This window comes from Nycticebus coucang, chromosome X (assembly GCF_027406575.1).
Source record: "Nycticebus coucang isolate mNycCou1 chromosome X, mNycCou1.pri, whole genome shotgun sequence".
Classification (NCBI taxonomy): Eukaryota; Metazoa; Chordata; class Mammalia; order Primates; family Lorisidae; genus Nycticebus; species Nycticebus coucang.
In genome coordinates, this window is record NC_069804.1 from 94,694,840 (window position 1) to 94,716,560 (window position 21,721).

The window sequence follows — 21,721 nt, forward strand, 5'->3', positions numbered from 1 at the left end:
ACCCTTGGTGGCCTTTTCTTCCCTAATTGTGATGGCTAAAACTTCCATTACAATGTTAAAGAGCAGTGGAGACAATGGGCAACCGTGACTGGTTCCTGATCTGAGTGGAAATGATTTCAATTTAACTCCATTAAATAGGATATTGGCTGTGAGTTTGCTGTAGATGGCCCCTATCTATTTAAGAAATGTCCCTTCTATACCAATTTTCTTAAGTGTTCTGATCATGAAGGGATGCTGGATATTATCAAAAGTTTTTTCTGCATGTATAGAGAGAATCAGATGGTCTTTGTTTTTTAATTCAATTATGTGCTGAATTATACTTATAGATTTACATAAATTGAACCAGCCTTGAGACCCTGGGATAAAACCCACTCGGTCATTTTATATAATTTGTTTCATGTGTTGCTGGATTCTGTTTGTTAGGATCTTGTTAAATTCTTTTGCATCAATATTCATTAGTGATATTGCTCATAATTTTCTTTTCTTATTGGGTCTTTTCCTGGTTTGGGGACCAAGGTGATGTTTGCTTCATAGAATGTGTTGGGTAGAATTCCTTCTTTTTTATTTTTTGGAAAAGGTTGAGTAATATAGGTACTAGTTCCTCTTTAAAGGTTTGGTAGAATTCTGACATTAAGCCATCTGGTCCCAGGCTTTTCTTTTTAGAAAGATTTTGTATATTTGATACTATTTCAGAACTTGATATAGGCCTGTTCAGCATTTCCATTTCATTCTGGCTAAGTATTAGAAGGTGGTGTACTTCCAAGTTATGTTCAATTTCCTTCAGATATTGATATTTCTGAGAATAAAGTTTCTTGTAATATTCATTAAGGATTTTTTTAAATTCTGAGGAGTTTGCTGTCATTTCGTCTTCGTCATTTCTGATTGATGAAATTAGAGATTTTACTCTTTTTCTCCTGGTTAGGTTAGCCAAAAGTTTATCTATTTTATTGAACTTTTCAAAAATCCAACTTCTTTGCACAGCCAAGAATACAGCAAGTAAAGCAAGCAGACAGCCCTCAGAATGGGAGACGATATTTGCAGGTTATGTCTCCGACAAAGGTTTAATAACCAGAATCCACCAAGAACTCAAATGTATTAGCAAGAAAAAACAAGTAATCCTATCTCAGGCTGGACAAGGGACTTGAAGAGAAGACAGGCACATGGCTTACAGACACATGAAAAAGTGCTCATCATCCTTAATCATCAGAGAAAGGCAAATTAAATCTACTTTGAGATACCATCTAACTCCAGTAAGATTAGCCCATATTACAAAATACTAAAACCAGAGATGTTGGCGTGAAGTTGGAGAAAAGGGAACACTTCTACACTGCTGGTGGGACTGCAAACTAATACATTCCTTTTGGAAAGATGTTTGGAGAACACTTAGAGCTCTAAAAAATAGACCTGTCATTTGATCCCACAATTCCTTTACTAGGTATATGTCCAGAAGACCAAAAATCACATTATAACAAAGATATTTGTACCAGAATGTTTATTGCAGCAAAATTCATAATTGCTAACTCATGTAAGAAACCCCAGTGCCCATCAACACATGAATGGATTAATAAATTGTGATATATGTACACCATGGAATATTATGCAGCCTTAAAGAAAAATGGAGACTTTATCTCTTTCATGTTTACATGGATGGAGCTGCAACATATTCTTCTTAGCAAATTATCTCAAGAATGGAAGAAAAAGTATCCAATGTACTCAGCCCTACTATGAAACTAATTTATAGCTTTTATATGAAAGCTATAACCCAATTATAACCTAAGAACATGGGGAAAGAGGAAAGGAAGGGAAGGGGAGAGGGGAGGATGGGTGGAGGAAGGGTAATTGGTGGGACCATACCTACGGTTCATCTTACAAGGGTACATGTGAAACTTACTAAATGTAGAATATGAATGTCTGAAGACAATAACTAAGAAAATGCCAGGAAGGCTATGTTAACCAGTGTGATGAAAATATGTCAAATTGTATATAAAACCAGTGTATGGTGCACCATGATTGCATTAATGTACACAGCCATGATTTAATAAAAAAAGAAATACTTAAAAGAGTGACTATGCCTCTTTCTTTTTCTGTACTTTTAAAAGTACAATTAACTACATCTTGTTGGTTATAAGGAACCCAATCTGTTTTATTTTTACTAAGATTAATATTTTAGCTTTGATTTGCTTGCAAATTCTCAAACCTGTGTTATATTAAGGAGAGGGGCATGAATGGACAGAGTAGTGTCTGACGTTAATAACATCTAGGCTTGGCTGGGCACAGTGGCTCGTGTTTGTAATCCTAGCACTCTGGGAGGCCGAGGCGGGTGGATAGCTTGAGCTCATGAGTTTGAGACCAGCCTGAGCAAAAAAGGGAAATCCCATCTCTACTAAAAGTAGAAAAACTGAAGCAAGAGTATTGCTTGAGCCCAAGAGTTGGAGATTGCTATGAGCTATGATCCCACAGCACTCTACCCAGGATGACAACTTGTAACTGTAACAATAAATAAATAAATAAATAATAAATAACATCTAGGCTTCACTAGATTTCACCTATAGGAAATCAAAACATTTGGCTCCTTAAATAATTCAATCAATCCTCAAAATGTTTATCTATAAAGTAAGTAAATATAATCTCCTACCTTCAAATTAGGACACATGCTTCTACCAATATGAGTGTAATTATGGGGACAATGAGATAAAACTTTTGAAGATAGAATTGTCCTGGAAAACTCAGGAGATACAGTCTGGTGTCTATATGAAAGAAAAGAAAGAAGAAAGTAAACAAAGAAAGGAAAGGGAAGGAAGGAAGGGAAGAGAGGAAGGGGGAGATAGAGAGAGAGAGAACACAAGTAATAATGAATTAAGTAGACGTTTTGTAATGATTTTATGCATGTTTGAGGAAAAGTCTATGTAACTGCTTTTTTTGTTTGTTTGTTTGTTTTTGTTTGTTTTGTTTTGAGACAGAGCTTCAAGCTGTTGGCCTGGGTAGAGTGCTGTGGCATCACAGCTCACAGCAACCTCCAACTCCTGGGCTCAAGTGATTCTTCTGCCTCAGCCTCCCAAGTAACTGGGACTATAGGAACCCGCCACAATGCTCGGCTATTTTTTGGTTGCAGCTGTCATTGTTGTTTGACGGGTCTGGACTGGATTTGAACCCACCAGCTCAGGTGCATGTGGCTGGCGCCTTAGCCACTTGAGCCACAGGCTCCTAGCTGTAACTGTGTTTTTAATTGTTCTGTTCTATCTGTTCAAAAGCGCTTAAAATATTCAGAATAACAAAATGGCAGAGCCGCCTGTAAGAAAGAGTTCCCAGAGAAAACCAGATTGGAAAATGTAGAGTTTTGTTAAAGGTCTTACAATGTAAATGACCCCCCCCAAAAGAGAAAATTCATTCTGAGGTTACCAGAAAGGAAAAGTCCTAAAGCATATTGCTTTCCCCAGTTTAAGAAGAAAATGTATTACACATTTGGACAGGACATAGAATAACTGTGTCCTACATTCCAAGGCAATAAGCCTTAAGCCTGTGAAATTGATTTACCCTAGCTAAATTATTCATTATCTAACAAGTGATTCTTATGACAGGAAAGTGCAGATAAGGATTTATGCTTCCTAACTGAAGTTGAAATGATCATCAATGTTTAGTATGGGTTCATCAATAGGCAATCTTCAAGTTAAGCAAATCTCCCTTTTTGAAGTGTCCTTAGATCCAAATATGTTCCCTTTCTCTTTATAAACTAGAAATAATCCCTCTTTCCTTTGCTTTATCATTGCACATTATCTAGACCTCTTTTTAAACATTGTTTATGGTGCCGTACATTTAGTTATATTATAGTCTTTATTACGTTTGTCTTTAAAGTAATAATTATCTTTGGATCAATCACATCCTTGTCTAGTAGGTGTTCAATAAATAATTGTTGACTTAATTTGAGAAGGCTATTAGCCACAAAGTCACTTTATTGTAGCAAGTGACTTGAGAGTTTTTCATAGTATTATTGTGAAAAAGATAGAAAGCATAAACTATATGAGACAGCACCAATAGATGATGATGCATCTGGTTGAATAATCATATACAAAGAAAATGAGTCAAATGAATTTATATCCATCCCCCAAAAAAATTCTTGTCATGTTCAACATTTATAGATAATTTAAACAAAGATATTAATGACCTATCACTCAACTCAACAGAGGACATAAATGAAAAACATAAAGCAGAATTCAAAATTCAGATAGAGTGGACAAAGAAAGATGTAAGTTCTCTATCAGCAACTGATTATAAGTCAATTTTACAAGCACATAATAAATTTATTGCATAAAATAAAATTTTCAAGATTATGTACAATATTAAAATGAATCAACAGTTGGAGAGTAGGCAAGTAAATCACTCAGGTGGTAGGAGAGTCAGCATAAAGTAGTACTTTACATTCCCAGTTTTGAAATTAAGAAAGCTTGGATTGAAATCTGCCATTTATTAACTAACAGTCTTTCAATAATTTACTCAACATCTGTCACCAACATCACTTACGAAGTAGAAAAAATAAAAACACCTACCTCATAAGGTTATGGTGAAGATTAAATTTGATTATTGTTTAAAGTGCATAGAGGTTTCTGACTCATAGTAGTCATTCAAAATAATGATAGCCCATCATGGGAAAAAAATTATCTCTGAATAAAAGTTATCTTTGTGCATTTTGCACTCCTCAGAATAAATCTGTAATGTCATCACCATCTGTGGTACATTTTTTAGAAGAATATTGACTCATTGGAGGAGATTATATAGGAAGAGCCCATGAGATTTTAAAGGATTTGGAAAGCTCTCAAATAAGAAATTGGGAGAGACTGGACGGCAGGAAGGATATGACTGAATTTTCTTAAGTGTATTAATGCAGTCATGTGAAATAGGAATTAAATTTGTTCTCTATGTTCCCATGTGGAAGGAAAAACAGAGCTATAGATGCAAATAACAAAAAGTTAAATATCAGTTTAATATGAAAAAAATTGCTAACAACATTATGGGATAATTGAATAGACCTCTTTGTGAAATAAAATGAGCTCCCCCTTCTTAAGGTGTCCAAACAAAAGCTAAGTGACTTCTTGAAGATGATACTGAAAAATAGATTTCTATACTGGTAAGGCAAAAAGTCTTTTCCAACTCTTAACATTCTCTGATGGTATAGAATAGACCATATTAATATAAGACAAATAATCTGCTATTTTGAACTTCAAATGTTTCAAATTTCATGTTGTTGATAAACAAAGCAAGCAAGCAAACTAAATAATAAGGCGTCAAGGTGAGGAGTGACTGAGATGTCTGTGGTGACTCAGGCCTGTATTCCAAGGACTATGGGAGACCAAGACAGGTGGATTGCTAGAGCTCAGGAGTTCTAGACCAGTCTAAGCAAGAGTAAAACCCCCATTTCTATTCTTAAAAAAAAATAGAAAATTTAGCTGTGTATTGGGGCCAATGACTGTAGTCCCAGCTACTTGGGAGGCTGAGGCAAGAGGATCTCTTGAGCCCAGGAGTTCGAGATTGCTGTGAGCTATGATGGGGTGCTAAGGCATTCTACCAGTGTGACAGAGTAAGACTCTGTCTCAAAATTAAAAAAAAAAAGTGGTGAGGGACTTAAAAAGGATGGGGGTTAATGTGTACATAGCTGCATAATGTAGTAGAAGCAATAAGGATCTGGGAAACTACATAATAATGACTATCTTTAATGAGATGTCAACTTTTATTAGGTCTCAGTATTATATCTATAAAATAAGCAGTTGAACTAGATGATCACTGCATTTCTCATTGCATCCTACTGTTTACTTCCTGGAGCATCGTTTATCTATATTTCATGAACAAAAATGAAACCTATTTAAAATGATAAAAATCATCACTCACTTTCCTTACCAGGCAACATTGCCTGTTGATTCAGCATTTTGAAGAGGTTACATCCTTCATTAGTGCTGAGTGCATTTGTTTCAAAACAACATTGTGATAAAGAGGTTTTCATAGTGAATGGTGATGCCAAAAACTCCCAGTCACATATATCTGCCCAAATGTTGATTTGCATTTATGAGATATAATGCACCATTAGTGCATGGTGAGGAATTTTTTCCCATGACAGCAAATCTTGGCAAGAGTTCATAAAGTAAAAATGAAAAACATAAATGTTTCCAGTGTTTATAATATCAATCAAAGAGTAGCATGATGATAAATATAACAAAGATAATTATTTTAGGCTAGGTGTCCATAGCACAATGGTTATGGCATCACCTACATACACTGAGGGTGGCGGGATCAAACCCGGCCCAGGCCAGCAACAATGACAACTGCAATAAAAATTTGCCAGGCATTGTGGGGGGTGCCTGTAGTCCTATATACTTGAAAGGCTGAGGCAAGAGAATCTCTTAAGCCCAAGAGTCTGAGGTTGTTGTGAGCTGTAACATCATAGCACTCTATCAAGGGTGACATACCTGAGACAGTCTCAAAAAAATTATTATTTTATACTAAAAAATAAATAGTAAATGGGGCAGCACCTGTGGCTCAAAGGAATAGGGAGCCGGTCCCATATGCCAGAGGTGGCCAGTTCAAACCCAGCCCCGGCCTAAAACTGCAAAAATAAATAAACAAATAAATAGTAAATGTGAAGACATAGCCTATTAGCTATTCTAAATCTATTGGTTCTAACTTTCAAGTTCTTTAAAACATACATCTAATTGTAATCAGTTCTGCAGCTAAGTGTCCCACTGTTCCTTTTGTCATTGGGCTAAAATGACAGCTTTTCTTGTTCCTCACCTATCTCCAGTAGCAAATTAATCAGCTACTAGTAAAAGTAAAGGGGAATTTTAATTTTCCATTTTAAAGGCTGTCAGCTCATGGAATTAGCATTTGGACCGTTGCTAAAGGTATACCAATCTCTAAGAAAATACAAGAAGGCCTAGAGGTTGGAGACAAGGCTTTAGTTTTTGCTAAATGCCCCAAGGTGGCACAACATCTGACCTTCTGATGACCCCCATTGAGGCCAGATGTGTTGTAAGCGAAAGTATCTTCTATTTACATTCTCTTGCTACACTCATATTTCTAAATGAGCAGCATGAAGAAATACCATTATTGTTAATGTTCTTATCATATCTATATCTTAGATAATACCCATCCTTCCACTTGATCAGTTCTACAAACAGAAATTTGAAGCAAGAAGCTAGTGAGTTCATTTTCCAGTTCAGAACATCTTTAACAAAATTATCCCTTAGTTAGGTATATACTTTACTATAAATTAATTTAGGTACTATAAGAAATGACCTCAAATACTGCTCCACGAGTTTCTTTTGATGAAAGTATTACTGTTTGAAATTGTTCTTCAAATTTCACCAACTGAAATAGAAGAACGTTTTTTCATAGAAAGTTCAGAGTTCCACAAATATTGTCATTAACTCCCCAAGAGGCACAAAAATTCATCAGGGCTTCCTCCTTCCAGCTGAGTAAAACTTAGGAGGTGCATATATTTAAAAACTGCTGTGTGATGCCATGTCACTCTACTGAGGGCAATGAAGTGAGACTCTGTCTCTAAAAAATAAATTAATAATAATAAATAAATAAACAAAAATAAAAAACTGCCAAGTCTCTCAAAGTATACTTTTTTTTATCAGGTTTCAGGAATATTTTCAAGCACTTTTCTTTATGACAAATATTCATTGCCAGTGTTTTTGGAATCTTAAGGGATATACATATATACATATATATATAAATATACACACACATATATATACACATATTCCTTTTTGCTAATGTAGTAAACATTTAAGTGTGAAGTGTGATAAGGCAGAAATTATGAGAAAATCACGTATTGGAAAGTTAGTAACTCTGTCATTTATTTATTTGTGGGTTAGCTCTATCGGCAAATAAAAGCTTTTAATAAAAAGTCTTATGTCTTCCTAGGTCGATTAGCATCACTTCTTTTCAGTACCACAAATTGCAGCCATCATCTTAGTGAACCAAATAGCAAATGCATAATTTTGCCACAAGGGAAACCAGGTTAATGGACTGGATCAGTACACACACAGGCCCACAAATAAAAGTGTTCGCAGATAGCTTCAGAATCCCAGCACAACTCAACCCAATAAGACATCCCCCAGGCATATCATAATTAACTTCACTAAAGTTAATATGAAGAAGGAAATTCTCAGAGCGGCCAGGCAAAAGAAAACTATTATCTTCAAAGGGAAGAACATTAGAATGACTGCAGATCTCTCTGCTAAAAGTTTTCAAGCCAGAAGAGGGTGTCATCAACATTTAATCTCCTCAAGCAAAATAACTTTCAACCCCGGATCTTCTACCCAGCTAAACTGAGTTTCATTTATGATGGAGAAATTAAATACTTTAATAATATTCATATGCTAAAGAAATTTGCCATAACCAAACCAGCTCTTCAGGATATTCTCAGACCTATCCTCCATAATAACCAACCCAATCCTCTACTACAAAAGTAAACTCACTCAGAAACTTCTGATCAAACTCCAACTTCCACAATGGCACAAGGATTAAAAATGCCCACTGGACTTTCGAAAAACTCAATACCCTAAGTTTCACCAAACTTATCAATACTCTCCATTAATGTAAATGGCTTAAACTGCCCTCTAAAGAGACATAGGTTAGCTGACTGGATACAAAAACTCAGGCCAGACATTTGTTGCATACAACAGTCACATCTTAACTTAAAAGACAAATACAGACCCAGGGTGAAAGGATAGTCATCCATATTTCAGGCAAATGGTAATGAGAAAAAAGCAGGAGTTGCAATTTTATTTGCGGATACAATAGGCTTTAAACCAACAAAAGTAAGGAAGGACAAAAATGGTCACTTCATATTTGTTAAGGGTAAGACCCAATATGATGAGATGTCAATTATTAATATCTGTGCACCCAATCAGAATGCACCTCAATTTATAAGAGAAACTCTAACAGACATGAGCAACTGGATTTCCTCCAACTCTATAATAGTCAGAGATTTTAACACTCCTTTGGCAGTGATGGATCGATCCTCCAACAAAAAGTAAAGAAATTCTAGATTTAAATCTAACCATCCAGCATTTAAATTTAGCAGACATCTACAGAACATTTCATCCCAAGAAAACTGAGTACACATACTTCTCATCAGCCCACAAAACTTACTCCAAAATCGATCACATCTTAGGTCACAAGTCTAACCCCAGTAAATTTAAAGGAATAGAAATTATTCCATGTATCTTCTCAGATCATCATGGAATAAAACTTGAGATGAGTAACAACAGGAATCTGCATACTTATACAACAACATGGAAGTTAACCTCATGCTGAATGATAGCTGGATCAGAGATAAGATCAAGAAGGAAATTGCCAAATTTCTGGAACAAAACGACAATGAAGACACGAATTATCAGAACCTCTGGGACACTGCAAAGGCAGATCTAAGAGGGAAATATATAGCACTACAAGTCTTCCTCAGGAGAATGGAAAGAGAGGAAGTAAGCAACTTAATGGGGACATATCAAGAGACTGGAAATGGAAGAACACTCCAAACCCAAATCCAGTAGAAGAAAATAAATAACCAAAATCAGAGCATAACTAAATGAAAACAAAAGAATAATACAACAGATCAATAAATCAAAAAGCTGGTTTTTTGAAAAGGTCAACAAAATAGATGAACATTTGGCCAACCTAATCAGGAAAATAAGGGTAAAATCTCTAATCTCATCAATCAGAAATAACAAAGACAAAACAACAACAGACTCCTCAGACATCCAAAAAATCCTTAATGAACATTACAAGAAACTTTACTGTCAGAAATACGAAAATCTGAAGGAAATTGACCGTTACTTGGATGCACGTCACCTTCCAAGACTTAACCAAAATCAAGTGGAAATGTTGAACAGGCCCATATCAAGTTCGGAAATAACATCAACCATACAAAATCTCTCCAAAAAGAAAAGCCCGGGACCAGATGGCTTTACGTCAGAATTCTACCAAACCTTTAAAGAGGAATTAGTACCTATATTACTCAACCTGTTCCAAAAGGTAGAAAAAGAAGGAAGACTACCCAACACGTTCTATGAAGCAAACATCACCCTGATCCTCAAATCAGGAAAAGACCCAACAAAAAAAGAAAATTATAGACCAATATCACTAATGAATATACATGCAAAAATATTCAACAAGATTTTAACAAACAGAATCCAGCAACATATCAAACAAATCATACATCATGACCAAGTCGGTTTTATCCCAGGGTCTCAAGGCTAGTTCAATATACATAAATCTATAAATATAATTCAGCACATAAACAAATTAAAAAACAAAGACCATATGATTCTCTCTATCAATGCAGAAAAAGCTTTTGATAACATCCAACATCCCTTCATGGTCAGAACACTTAAGAAAATTAGGTATAGAAGGGACGTTTCTTAAATGGATAGAAGCCATCTACAGCAAACCCACAGCCAATATCATAGTGAATGGAGTTAAATTGGAATCATTTCCACTCAGATCAGGAACCAGACAAGGCTGCCCATTGTCTCCATTGTTCTTTATCATTGTAATGGAAGTTTTAGCTACCGCAATTAGGGAAGAAAAGGCAATCAAGGGTATCCATATAGGGTCAGAAGAGATCAAACTTTTGCTCTTCGTGGATGATATTATTGTATAGCTGGAAAATACTAGGGACTCTACTACAAAACTCTTAGAAGTGATCAAGGAATACAGCAGCGTCTCAGGTTACAAAATCAACATTCATAAATCGGTAGCCTTTATATATACTAACAATAGTCAAGTTGAAAAAACAATTGAGGACTCTATTCATTCACAGTAGTGCCAAAGAAGATGAAATACTTGGGAGTTTATCTAACAAAGGATGTGAATGATCTCTGTAAAGAGAACTATGAAACTCTAAGAAAAGAGATAGCTGAGAATGTTAACAACTGGAAAAATATACCATGCTCATGGTTGGGAAGAATCAACATTATTAAAATGTCCATACTACTAAAAACAATATATAATTTCAACGCAATCCCCATTAAAGCTCCACTGTCATACTTTAAAGATCTTGAAAAAACAATACTTCGTTTTATATAGAATCAGAAAAAAACTCGAATAGCCAAGACATTACTCAAAAATCAAAACAAAGCAGGAGGAATCATACTACCAGACCTCAGACTACACTACAAATCTGTAGTGATCAAAACAGCATGGTATTGGCACAAAAACAGAAAAGTAGATGTCTGGAACAGAATAGAGAACCAAGAGATGAATCCAGCTAATTACCATTATTTAATCTTTGACAAGCCAATTAAAAACATTCAGTGGGGAAAAGATTCCCTATTTAACAAATGGTGCTGGGTGAACTGGCTAGCAAACTGTAGAAGACTGAAACTGGACCCACACCTCTCACCATTAACCAAGATAAACTCTCACTGGATTAAGGATTAAAACTTAAGACATGAAACTATAAAAATACTAGAAGAGAGTGCAGGGAAAACCCTTGGAGAAATTGGGTTGGGCAAGTTTTTTATGAGAAGGACCCCCCCGGGCAATTGAAGCTGCTTCAAAAATACAGTATTGGGACTTGATCAAACTGAAAAGCTTCTGCACAGCCAAGAACACAGTAAGTAAAGCAAGCAAACAGCCCTCAGAATGGGAGAAGATATTTGCAGGTTATGTCTCCGACAAAGGTTTAATAACCAGAATCCACAGAGAACTCAAATGCATTAGCAAGAAAAGAACAAGTGATCCCATCACAGGCTGGGCAAGGGACTGGAAGAGAAACTTCTCTGAAGAAGACAGGCGCGCGGCCTTCAGACATATGAAAAAATGCTCATCATCTTTAATCATCAGAGAAATGCAAATCAAAACTACTTTGAGATATCATCTAACTCCAGTGAGACTAGCCGACATCACAAAATCCCAAGACCAGAGATGTTGGCGTGGATGTGGAGAAAAGGGAACACTTTTGCACTGCTGGTGGGAATGCAAATTAATATATTCCTTTTGGAAAGAGATATGGAGAACACTTAGAGATCTAAAAATGGATCTGCCATTCAATCCTATAATCCCTCTACTGGGCATATACCCAGAAGACCAAAAATCACATCATAACAAAGATATTTGTATCAAAATATTTATTGCAGCCCAATTCATAATTGCTAAGTCATGGAAAAAGCCCAAGTGTCCATCGATCCACGAATGGATTAATAAATTGTGGTACATGTACACCATGGAATATTATGCAGCCTTAAAAAAGATGGAGACTTTACCTCTTTCATGTTTACATGGATGGAGCTGAAACATATTCTTCTTAGAAAGTGTCTCAAGAATGGAAGAAAAAGTACCCAATGCACTCACCCTTATTATGAAACTAATGTAGGACCTACACATGAAACTATAAAACAGTTACAAGCTAAGAATAGGGAGAAGGGGGGAAGGGATGGGAGGGACGGGTGAGGTAGGTGGAGGGAGGAGCATTAATGGGATTACACCTGCAGTGCATCTTACAAGGGTATATGTGAATCCTAGTAAATGTGGAATGTAAAGGTCTTAGCAAAATAACTAAGAAAATGCCACAAAATCTATGTTTACTAGTGTGATGAAAATGTGTCAGACGGTCTATGAACCAAGTGTATGGTGCCCCATGATCAAACTAATTTACACAGCTATGATTTAATAAAATAAATAAATAAATAAATAAATAAGTAAACAAAGAACAAATTCTCCTGATACTATCTGTTGTGGTACAAAAAAACAACATAAATAGGAGAAAAAAGAATTAACATTTGTATAACATATTTTCCTCTGTAAAACGTATTCACATATACTATATAGTACCTGATCTTCACTATAGCCCCATAAGGGGGAGGTTATAGCATTCATTTTATAAAGAAGAAAACATTTTCTATAAATTTTTCAGGTTGTGATGAGCTCTGTTATATCCCACAAAGAATTAGGGCTTTAAGTACTAAAAGAAATAAAGATGTATTTCACAACTTTTCAAATTTTTATATAGGAGTAAAAAACATTTTTTAGTGTGGCTCAAGCAGCTAAGGTGCCAGCCACATACACCCGAGCTGGTGGGTTCAAATACCGCCTGGGTCAGCCAAACAATCATGATGGCTACAACCAAAAAATAGCTGGATGTTGTGGTAGGTGCCTGTAGTCCCAGCTACTTGGGAGATGGAGGCAGGAGAATCACATAAGCCCAGGAGTAGGAGGTTGCTGTGAGCTGTGATGCCACAGTACTCTACCCAGCGTGACAGCTTGAGGCTCTGTCTCAAAAAAAAAAAAAAAAAGGAAAGAAAAGAAAAAAGAAAAAAAGTAATGAAAACACTCCTGAAACCGTATTAAATTATTAGTCCTTCCTCCTGATTTGTTTTTATTTCTGAGTAATGTGTTGGCTATTCGAGGTTTTTTCTGATTCCATATAAAACAAAGTATTGTTTTTTCAAGATCTTTAAAGTATGACAGTGGAGCTTTAATAGGGATTGCCTTAAAATTATATATTACTTTGGGTGGTATGGACATTTTAACAATGTTGATTCTTTCCAGCCATGAGCATGGTATGTTTTTCCATTTGTTAACATTTTCAGCTATTGCTTTTCTTAGAATTTCATAGTTCTCTTTATAGAGATCTTTCATGTCTATTATTACACAAACTCCCAAATATTTCATCTTCTTTGGCACTACTGTGAATGGAATAGAGTCCTTAACTGTTTTTTCAACTTGACTATTGTTGGTATATATAAAGGCTACCGATTTATGAATGTTGATTTTGTAACCTGAAACGCTGCTATATTCCTTTATCACTTCTAAGAGTTTTGTAGTAGAAGCTCTAGTATTTTCCAGATATACCATCATATCATCTGCGAAGAGCAAAAGTTTGATCTCTTCTGACCCTATATGAATACACTTGATCACCTTTTCTTCCCTAATTGCAGTGGTTAAAACTTCCATTACAATGTTAAAGAGCAATGGAGACAATGGGCAGCCTTGTCTGGTTCCTGATCTGAGTGGAAATTATTTTGATTTAATTCCATTCAATATGATGTTGTCTGTGGGTTTGCTGTAGATGGCCTCTAGTAGTTTAAGAAATGTTCCTTCTATACCAATTTTCTTAAGTGTTCTGATCATGAAGGGATGCTGGATATTAGCAAAAGCTTTTTCTGCATGGATAGAGAGAATCATATGCTCTTTGTTTTTTAATTTGTTAATGTGCTGAATTATGTTTATAGATTTACAGATATTGAACCAGCCTTGAGTCCCTGTGACAAAACCGACTTGGTCATGATGAATAATTTGTTTGATGTGTTGCTGGATTCTGTACCAGATCTCAGAATATACTATAAATTGATAGTGATCAAAACAGTATGGTACTGGCACAAAAACAGAGAAGTGGATGTCTGGAACAAAATAGAGAACCAAGAGATGAATCCAGCTACTTACCGTTATTTAATCTTTGACATGCCAATTTGCATCTTAGAATGGGTACAGGCAAAACTTACTAAATGCAGAATACAAACGCCTACATACAGTAACTAAGAAAATGCCATGAAGGCTATGTTGAACAGTTTGATGAGAATATTTCAGATTGAATATGAAACCCGCACATTGTACCCTTTGATTGCACTAAGGTACACAGCTATTATTTAAAAATAAAAATAAATAAATAAATAAATAAAAACATTCACTGGGGAAAAGATTCCCTATTTAACAAATGGTGCTGGGTGAACTGGCTAGAAACCTGTAGAAGACTGAAACTGGACCCACACCTTTCACCATTAACTAAGATAGACTCTCACTTGATTAAAGATTTAAACTTAAGACATGAAACTATAAAAATACTAGAAGAGAACGCAGGGAAAACCCTTGAAAAAATCAGTCTGGGTGAATATTTTATGAGGAAGATCCCCTGGGCAATTGAAGCAGCTTCAAAAATACACTATTGGGACCTGATCAAACTAAGAAGCTTCTGCACAGCCAAGAATACAGTAAGTAAAGCAAGTAAACATCCCTCAGAATGGGAGAAGATATTTGCAGGTTATATATCTGACAAAGGTTTAATAACCAGAATCCACAGAGAACTCAAACGTATAAGCAAAAAAAGAACAGGGGATCCCATCACAGGCTGTGCAAGGGATCTGAGGAGAACCATCTCTGAAGAAGACAGGAACACGGCCTACAGACATATGAAAAAATACTTGTCATCTTTAAGCATCAGAGAAATGCAAATTAAAACTACTTTGAAATATCTTCTAACTCCAGTAAGATTAGCCTATATCACAACATCCCAAGACCAGAGATGTTGACATGGATGTGGAGAAAAGGGAACACTTCTACACTGCTGGTGGAAATGCAAATTAATACATTCCTTTTGGAAAGATATATGGAGAACACTTAGAGATGTAAAAATAGACCTGCCATTTAATCCCATAATTCCTCTATTAGGCACATACCCAGAAGACCAAAAATCACATCATAACAAATATATTTGTACCAGAATGTTTATTGCAGCCCTATTCATAATTGCTAAATCATGGAAAAAGCCCAAGTGCCCATCGATCCACAAATGGATTAATAAATTGTGGTATATGTACACCATGGAATATTATGCAGCCTTAAAGAAAGATGGAGACTTTCCCTCTTTCATGTTTACATGGATGGAGCTGGAACATATTCTTCTTAGTAAAGTATCTCAAGAAGAATAAAGTATCCAATGTACTCAGCCCTACTATGAAACTAATTTATGGCTTTCACATAAAAGCTATAGCCCAGTTACAACCTAAGGATTGGTGGAAGGGGGAAAGGGAGGGAGGGGGGGAGGTGGGCAGAGGGAGGAGAATTGGTGGTATTACACCTGTGGTGCATCTTACAAGGGCATGTGTGAAACTTAGTAAATGTGGAATGTAAATGTCTTAGCACAATAACTAAGAAAATGCCAGGAAGGCTATGTTAAACAGTGTGATGAAAATGTGTGAAATGGTCTATGAAACTAGTGTATGGTGCACCATGACCACATTACTGTACACAGCTATGATTTAATAAAAAAACTATATATATATAATAAATAAATATTATTCGTCATTAAGAAGACCTGCCTTTATGGTTTTTATTTCCACTTTGAGTCACCCATTGTTCCATTAAACCTGCCTAAATGATGAGTACTTACTCTAAAACAATTAGAAGGTACTTTCAGATATTTTTCTTAATATATCTTTTGACTAGCATTCCCTTCTGCAAAACATAGTTCTAACTACCCAGATAGTCATTTTTCTTTGTCTACAAGTAAAATAACCTTTTTCAACCCCAATTAAAATAAGAATGAATTACAGAGCCATATTAGGAGCAGTATTAACAATTGGACTGTTCAAATGTGCAGTTGTCTTGGTGTCCCAAAATTAAATGCAAAAATAAAATTTTCTCATAACACTCCACTTTTAGCAACATCTTCCAAGTAACATACTAAAGGATTTTATGTAGCAAAATGCTTCATAAAATTACACTAGTCTGAATGCTAAATTACACTAGTCTGTCTCCATTCTGTGCATGTCACTAGCATCATTTTGTGCCACAAGTGGGAAAAATTTAAAAGAGAAAAACATATTTTTTTGCAGAGGAAGAATTTTGGTGGGGTCATAACAGAAATATCACCTTTTATTTTTCCTTTTTATAATGTTGCAGATCCAACATTGGTTTTGCTTCAAAGGAAAAACTTCAAGTTCAATACAATTTCCTTGTAATCCATTCTGATTAAGCTAGTAAAGTTGTACCAGTGTTTCTTCAGATAAGTTGCATTGCAGTTATCCCTGCTAAGATAAAAAAGAAGTCTTCAGAATGGTTAGAAAATTAATATAATTTCTGAGGTAATCTAACAATTTTAGACAGTGGGAAATAGTTACTTTTTCCAGACATTCATGTGGATAACAGTGAAGTGAAATATTAGTCATGTAGCATTATTATTTTGGAACAATATAGTTTCTGGAGTTAGGAAAAGGAAGAAATTCCTGTCCTATAATGATAAAATATCTAAATAATTTTAATAATATATAGTCAAATTAAAAGAAAAATTGATGTCTTATTTTGAGGCATCTCAGGCAAAAATGAAATTGATAAAAGTTTACCCCCATCTTCTTAAATGAAAGGGAAAGAGGATACCTGAGAAGGGTGAGGTCTAGGAGAACAGGTCTTCTCAAGGAGACCACAATGATACACCTATGGGATCCTCTCCATGGTGACTCACCTCTTGGAAATTTGTAAACTTAACTTCCATTTCCAAGTTCCATGAAATCCTGTAGTTCTGTAGGGGCTGGAATAGCATCTCCCTCTTGATTCAAACTGGACAATGAGAAGGGTACCTTGGGGTTGGAACTTTTGACTGTCAATAAAAAGGTAAAGACCAAGCCAGTCAGGGAGCATGGCCATTTGTAATTCTTATGTCTAAGCTCCCAGAAGGTAAATAAAGCCCTTTCTCTTATAAACATGGTGTTTGGGTGTTCTTTCTCTCCATTGGGCCTCATCTTCCTGCAACAAAAGGACCAAAATTTTGCAACAACTAAATAAACTTAACATATTTTTATTTATTTATTTATTTGTTTTTTATTAAATCATAGCTGTGTGCATTGATATGATCATGGGGCATCATTCACCAGCTTTACAGACTGTTTACCTAGTTTCACATATACCCTTGTAAGATGCACCGCTGGTGTAATCCCACCAAAACATATTTTTAAAGAACATATTCTTCTTAGTAAAGTGTCTCAAGAATGGAAGAAAAATTACCCAATGTACTCACCTTTATTATGAAACTAATGTAGGACCTTCACATGAAAGCTATAACCCAGTTATAACCTAAGAATAGGGAGAAAGGGGAAAGAGAGGGGAGGGAGGGGGAGGGAGGGGGAAGGAGGGGGATTAATGGGATTACACCTGCGGTGCATCTTACAAGGGTATATGTGAATCCTAATAAATGTGGAATGTAAAGGTGTTAGCAAAATAACTAAGAAAATGCTACAAAAGCTATGTTAACTAATGTGATGAAAATGTGTCAAACGATCTATGAACCAAATGTATGGTGCCCCACGATCATACTAATGTACACAGCTATGGTTTAATAAAAATAAAAAAAAATAAAAAAAGAAAGCTCATCAGTCTTTAAATAACATCATTTTTAGTTTTGCTCATATAATTGTGCTTTTAATCTAGAAAATGTAGGACAAAAAGTAGCAAAAAGTAGGGGTGATGTGAATTAATAGAAAATGAGGCATTTTTAACTACTAAAATATTGTCTGAGTGCATACGTAACAACCTACTTGGAGTATTACTTCATAAGAGATTGTCCTACATTGGGAATAAAAAAAGCTTTTTTATTATTTTTTTTATTGTTAAAATCATAGCTGTGTACATTAGTGCAATCAAGGGGTACAATGTGCTGGTTTCATATACAATCTGAAATATTCTCATCAAACTGTTCAACATAGTCTTCATGGCATTTTCTTAGTTATTGTATACAGACATTTGTATTCTGCCTTTAGTAGGTTTCGCCTGTACCCATTCTAATATGCACAGTAGGTGTGGCCCCACCCATTACCCTCCCTCCACGCTAATCTCACCCCTCTCTTCCCCTTCCTTGGCCCTTTCCTCATAGTCTTGTGCAATAGTTGGGTTATAGCCTTCATGTGAAAGCTATAATTTAGCTTCATAGTAGGGCTGAGTACATTGGATACTTTTTCTTCCATTCCTGAGATATTTTGCTAAGAAGAATATGTTCCAGCTCCATCCATGTAAACATGAAAGAGGTAAAGTCTCCATCTTTCTTTAAGGCTGCTTAATATTCCATGGTACGTATGTACCATAATTTGCTAGTCCATTCGTGGGTCGATGGGCACTTGGACTTCTTCCATGACTTAGCAATTATGAATTGGGCTGCAATAAACATTCTGGTACAGATGTCTTTGTTATATTGTGATTTTTGGTCTTCTGGGTATAAACCTAGTAAAGGAATTATAGGATCGAATGGCAGGTCTATTTTAAGTCTCTAAGTATTCTCCAAACATCCTTCCAGAAGGGACGTATTAGTGTGCATTCCTACCAGCAGTGTAGAAATGTGCCCTTCTCTCCACATCCATGCCAACATCTCTGGTTTTGGGATTTTGTTATGTGGGCTACTCTTACTGGGGTTAGGTGATATCTCAAAGTAGTTTTGATTTGTATTTCTCTGATGATTAAAAATGATGAGCTTTTTTCATGTGTTTGTACATCATGCATCTGTCTTCTTTAGAGAAGTTTCTCTTCAAGTCCCTTGCCCACCCTTATATGGGATCATTTGTTCTTTTTTTTTTTTTTTTTTTGCTAATACGTTTGAGTTCTCTATGGATTCTGGTTATTAGACCTCTATCGGAGGTATAACCTGCAAATATTTTATCCCATTCTGAGGGCTGTCTGCTTGCTTTAATTACTATGTTCTTGGCTGTGCAGAAGCTTTTAAGTTTGATTAGATCCCAGTAGTGTATTTCTGATGCTGCTTCAATTGCCTAGGGAGTCCTCCACATAAAATATTCACAGAGGCCAATTTCTTCATGAGTTTTCCCTGCACTTTATTCAAGTGTTTTTATAGTTTCATGTCTTAAGTTTAAATCTTTTATCTGGTGAGAGTCTATCTTAGTTAATGGTGAAAGATTTGGGTCCAGTTTCAATCTTTCACAGGTTGCCAGCCAGTTCACCCAGCACCATTTGTTAAATAGGGAATCTTTTCCCCATTGCTCTTTAACATTGTAATGAAAGATTTAGCCATTGCAATTAGGGAAGAAAAGGCAATCAAGGGTATCCACATAGGGTCAGAAGAGATCAAACTTTCACTCTTCACAGATGATATGATCGTATATCTGGAAAACCCTAGGGATTATACTACAAAATTTCTAGAAGTAATCAAGGAATACAGCAATGTCTCAGGCTACAAAATCAACACCCATAAATCTGTAGCCTTTATATATACAAACAATAACCAAGCCAAAATAACAGTCAAGGACTCTATTCCTTTCACAGTAGTACCAAAGAAGATGAAATGTTTGGGAGTATACCTAACAAAGGACGTGAAAGATCTCCACAAAGAGAACTATGAAACTTTAAGAAAAGAAATAGCTGAGGAGGGCGGAGCAAGATGGCAGCCGAGTAACAGCTTCCTTGCATCTGGGCACCGTGAGTCTGGGGAGATAGGACTCCAGGCATCTCTGGCTGCTGGGATCTGCCTATCATCACCCCTGAGAGGATACAGGGAGTCAGCGAGAGACTTCTGGACCCCAAGAGGAGGACTAAAAAAGTGGAAAACCGGCAAGTGGTCGCATGTGTTCAATCTGTCTAAACCCGCCTGCAACTGTAAGTTGAGTAGCAGCGAGACTGCAAACCAGAAAGGCCTTACCTGTGAACTGTTTTGGTGTCTTTGGACTTGACACTGAGCTGAACTGCCTTGGGGAGAGCCTGAGCGGGAGTGTGGAGAACTTTGGCCTTTTTCTAGGGCCCCAGTCTGAGCCGCTGAGCCAGACGGAGCTAATAGTGTTTGGCTCTGGGTCACAGGCAGACATTGTGAGCGATCTGCCCCGGCAAGCTCTGCCCTCAGGGTCGCAGAGCTAGAATCGGGTGGGAGCTGGTAACCCAGCGACCAAGTAGCCTAAGGGCGGGGTCTGAGCCGCTTTGCAGCCCTAACCCTCCGGGGCAGAGGGAGACCAGTTTTGGCACACAGGGTAAGTGGATAGCCACTTCAGCAGTGATTCCAGCGACAAGCACTTCCCTGGGAAAGCTTCCGCTCAGCAAGTGAACAAGTTCAAAGAGCTTTTTAAGTGGCCTGAAGAGAGATTTATGGTGTATACCTGCTGGGGATTGAGAAACTAGCAGCCTCCAGTCGTATCAGAACTGTGATTAACATATCATACCCCAGAAGACCACGTGTTGCCCAGACAATATTCAATAACATATACATACTGCTTTGTTTTTGGTTGTGTTTTTTTTTCTTTTTTTTGGTTTGGTTGTTTTTTTTTGTTTGTTTGTTTATTTTGATGTTGTCGATTGTTGTTTTGTTTTTTTAAGTTCAACCTTTTCCATACAGATCATTTTTCTTTCTCAATTTTTCTAGTTTAATTATAATTTCCCATTGCTGCCTATTTCAATAATTAGAACTTCATTTTTGTTAGTGTTTCTACCGCTATTATTTGGTTTTCCACCCAATTTTATCCTGTACAGTTTTCTGTTTGCTTGTTTTGGTTTGATTTATAGCATTTTTGTCTTTCCTCTCTACTTGGTGGAGGTGGGGTACTGTGTCTGATCAGGTTAGCAAAGAGCTGCTGACCTCAAGGGAACCACCCAACTGGGCATACCCAGAAGGTGTTTTGTTTTTTTTTTTTTAAGCTTGTATCAAAGTACCCTACTGTACACCTATATTGCTCAGTCTCCCTCTTTCTGTGCCTCTCTTCTTTTTGTCAATATTCCTTTTACCCACCCCCTCTCCTTTCTCTATTTTTCTTTTTTTTTTTCTTATCACTCGGTCCTCCTTTCTTTCATCCCTTTTTGCTCTTAAACCTTCTCACCCTTCTGGTCCTGTAACCCTTAGTCCACAGGCACGAGAACTTAAAGAGCAAGAGGAAGTGAAAGGAAAATTAGGGCAGGGAAACAGATAAAAGAAATCACTCATGAGGAAGAATCAGCAGAAAACTCCAGGTAACATGAAGAACAACCC